Below are 4,538 nucleotides of genomic sequence, written 5' to 3'. Positions count from 1 at the left end.
TCCTCCTCCCCCGGCCGGTTCCCCCTCCTTCTGCTCCCCCACCCTTCTCTGCCTGCCGGCTCGTCTCTCACTCCTGGCAGCCACTCCTCCCTCTCCCAGAGGAAAGATTGGAAGCCGGGGGCACACACAGATAGAAGCGCCCCGGGGCGGGCACACGCACCCAGGCGCCCGGGACCGCGCGGGTGGATGTGAGTGCGTGTTTACAGAGTGCGGCGCAGGCGGCGGCAGGACTTCGGTGTGGATGCTGCGTGGTTTCCCTCGGTGTGTGTTTTGAGTTTCTGTGTATGTGCGTGAGGTTTCATGTATTCACATGTGCCTAGCGTTTCGTGTGTGAGAGACAGAGTCCACGTCTCTCTGCCTGGGGGCCTTGGCTGTCTGGCTCAGTGAAGCCCCCCACCATGAGAACCCAGCCCCAAACCAGACCCTCACACTTGCACTCCTGCCTATGAAGGGAAAAGTTCAGCGTCTGCTCTGAGTTGCGATGCTTTCCCACTCCTCTTCTCAGTTTCCTTAGCTTGGTCTTCCTGACGTGTCTGCATCGCTGTGGCCTTTCCCCTGGTGTCTCTAACGTCCCTCCTGGCCATGGAAGTTTCTCCCAAGTTTAAAGCTTTCCAGAGAGAATCCACCAGAGCAGCAGCACCACATCTTCTTTTGATTAAATATAACTCCATGAGAGCCAGGAAATCATTCCCAATATCTCATCTCAACCCCTCCTGTAGCCTTTCCAGTTTATTTCCCTTATTGTCTTCAGTGAAAGAAATCTAATGGCTGAGGGCCCAGCTGGAAACAGCCTAACTGATTAAAACATTTGAGAATGAATGACCTGGAACATGAACTCAAGACCTTGTAACAGGGCAAAGCTTCTTCCATCAAACTAAGTCCTACTTTGGACTCTGGCAGGAAACACCTTAGCATTTCTTAGATTTGTTCTTAATGACCACCTACTTTAGCACGGGGGATATCCTATGTAAACTCAAAGTGGAGATGTATTCACTGACTAATCCAGGATCCCAGAATGTGAGTTTTAATTTGAAGAACTTCTGGAGGTTGGAAGGAGGTATCTGAAGAAGGTATTTACTCCATTCTAAATATCGGGTGGAAGTTCCCCCCTTGCCAGGCAATGGAGGAGAAGAAAACAAAAGTGAAGTGGCAGGGTGAAGATTCCCAACATCAAAGAATTGCCTCTTAGGCCATTAGGTTAGGTCAATCCTTCAGATCTAGCAGAACCAGCTCCCAGAAGTACCGAGGCCGAAGGAGATGGCGGAGTCAGAGAAGGACAAAAAGAGGAAAGAATTCTGGGACTGCCCCCTCCCTGTCCATCTAACTTCAGCACACATCCCTCTTTCCCCGCCTTGCCAGGAACAGTCCCAGCCAAGACAAAGCTGCATCTGAGACCCCAGTCAGACTCCGACACAATCCAGTTCTCAAAACTTGAGAGCAATTGCCTTCTTTATCAATTGAAAAAGAATGGGCTAGAAACTGCGGAAGAATTGCAAATTAGGATTAGAGCTAAAGAGCTCTAATTAGGGAATTAGGATTAGAGCTAAGGAGATTCCCAAATTAGGCAGTATTTCAACTAGAAGCAGGAGATATACTTACAGAAGGATCTCCTAACATTTCTTGTCAATACAGTGGTATATGCCACCCCCGCCCCTGCTCTCCCAGCACCCCATCTCCTAAACTATTGAAAGAAAACTTCACACACACCCCAAAAAAAAATGTATCTGTAAAAGACACTTTAGACTCCATCTAGTCTAACTCCCTTCATTTAACAAATGGGAAAACTAAGTCCTGAAAAAAGTGCGTGGTCCTACAGAGAACAAGTGACAAAGCCAGGGCCAAGTCTCCCGTTCTTTTCCTAGTGCTTTTCCACGCTGTGCCTCTCTTTCTCTTTCCAGAGTCACCAGTCCTGGTGTTTAACCTCAGCCTCATTCCTCTTGTTGCAATTCAATCCCGTTTTTGTCTTACCCTCCCTCTAGCGGGATAAGAACAGGGTGTATCTGCTCCATTCATAGGCTCAAAAGAGCTGATATTCTTCTTTCCCAATCTTTTTCTCCTGTCCTCTGCCCCCACCTTTCCCAGCTCCTTCTACCCAACCTCATTCCTCTCCTTTTCAGCTTCCACACTGTCCCTGCCCCTTGGAGACCGTGCCTCCTCACTCCCTTAACCCCACAGTCCCTTCCAGCAAGCTTTGAGTTTGACAGACACCAAAAATGATATTTTGGCAGTGGTGACCGATGGATGTGATCTGCCTCCTACAAGAACGCTATTTAAAGGGGCGGCCTCACAATCCTCTACTTCCAAAGTGACAGGAGAAAAGCCTGCTCCTCATTCTCTCCAGAGCTGCAAACTCAGCTCAAGTTCACTTCTGACTGCCTCAACATTGCAGGCTGGTATAGCAACGTGGCCTGCCGCTCCTGCTTCCTATTCAGGTGGGAGGGAGAGTGCTTGACAACTCCTTGAGGTGTGGGGGCTGAGGGGGGATTCATCTTCCTCTCCTTTGATGACAGGTACTTAGGAGGAGCAGGAGGCCCTGTGGGGAGGAGGACTGGAAGAATACTCTTCCCCCCCAACCGCGTGAGTGCATTTCAACCATGTGCCAGCTTCTTCTCAAAGTCAGACTTTGTTGGAGAACTGATAATAGGCATGAGGACCTAAGGTTAAGGAAGTCTTGTCCCTAGCTGGGACCTCCCTCCCTCCCGGTTACAAGCACAAACCACAGTTGTTCTCTTCCTCCCAGGCCAAGTACCAAAGGGTTAAGACCCCCTAGTCCAGGCCCCAGCCCCACTGCGCATAGAGGCTGCCCTCATGTGCCCACTGGACTGACTGAACTGCCCAATGGAATGAGAGCACCTCTGCAACATCTCGCCCCAGGCCTGGTACAGGGATAATTCCATCTCATTGCTGCAAACAAGTTAATGGAGATTTTAATGAAAATAAATGCACTAATGAAAATGCTGAGGCTAGAACCAAGTCTGCCTGCAAGACAAAGCAATCAGGTCAGAATTTCTTCCTGATATTCATTCCTCGGTTCCTTTTAGGCCTGAATAAAAAGCAAGCTGGGGATCTGAGAGCAGAAAGCAGTTCATAGTTTTCATAGTTGTGTCCTAGGCTATAAGGAAGCAAACTGCCTAAAATGCTGATGGGTAGTGTGACCTCTAAACATTCACCTTTTGTTTCAGGTGGTACAGGCCATCAGGTCCTCACCTCCTATTTTTGCTCATTCTAGGGTCTCTGGATGCTAACAACTAAATCTGAGATGAAGAGGCAGTCTGGTCAGGGAGAAAAGGTCTAGGACTTGGGTGCCAGTTCTACATGTACTGCTAAACATGTGGCTTCATTAAGTCATTTAACATCTCTGAATCTGTTTACTGGCCTGAAATAAGGAAGTCTTCCCTGGCTACCTTGCAGAAATGTCATAAGGATGCAAGAACACATTGAAAATGTATATGTGATAGAGAAATGTATGTGTAATTATATGTTTATAAAGAGATATTATGTCAAATGACAAAATTTTAGAAAAGGAGAACAGATTTGTATTGCCAGGGGTTATGGAAGGGGTAGAGGGTTGCAGGAGGGAAGTGAGTGTGGTTATAAAAGAGCAACATGAGGGATCCTTGTGGTGACGAATCTGCTCTGTATCTTGACCAAGGTGGTAGATACACGAACCTACACGTAACATAGCTGTACTGAACTAAATACATACACGCAGAGAAAACAAGTATAAAACTGGGGAAATCTGAATCAGATCAGCAGATTGTACCAATGTCAATAGCCTGGTTATGATAGTATACTATCATTTTGCAAGATGTTACCATTGAGGGAAAACTGGTAAAGATACATAGGACCTCTCTGCATTCACTTATTGGATTAACTATCTCAATAAAAATTTTAATTAAAAAAATAAAAGGCATTATGTCTACCCTGTTCCCCTTCAGTAACTTGTCTTCTGTCCTCGGGGAGGCTCCTCTTAAGCAGTTCCACATAGAGATGGAAAAAGGGGTCTCCATCTCCTCAAGATGATGATCCCAGCAGAGATATGTGTTTAAAATTAGTTGTTCAGATACTTCTGAGCCTTCTCGTCCTCATCAACTTTGCCCTCAGTTTCAGTGGGCCTGACCTTGAATCATTCCTTAGAACAAAATGTCCTTTCCATACCAAGGAAGGACAATTTGCTGATTCAGGAAGCATGTTGCTTCTATCCTAAAGAGCAGACAATTGTTGCTAAGAAAAACTTGTTTTGATTATGGGTGCCAAGTTTAAAAAGTATTGACTAAGCTTGGGTCTCAAGAAATAAAAATCAAACACACATACCATGTTTCCCCAAAAATAAGACCTAGCCAGACCATCAGCTCTAATTGCAAAATTAATAATAAGACCAGAGGTCTTATATTGCATTATATTATATAAGACAGGGTCTTATATTAAAATAAGACTGTGTCTTATATTAATTTTTGCTCCAAAAGACACATCAGAGCTGATGGTCTGGCTAGGTCTTATTTTTTGGGAAACACCATACAAAATCCAAAAACAGCTAT

This window comes from Rhinolophus sinicus, chromosome 1 (assembly GCF_057876585.1).
Source record: "Rhinolophus sinicus isolate RSI-liver-muscle chromosome 1, RSI-T2T, whole genome shotgun sequence".
Lineage (NCBI taxonomy): Eukaryota > Metazoa > Chordata > Mammalia > Chiroptera > Rhinolophidae > Rhinolophus > Rhinolophus sinicus.
This window is presented reverse-complemented; position numbering follows the sequence as displayed.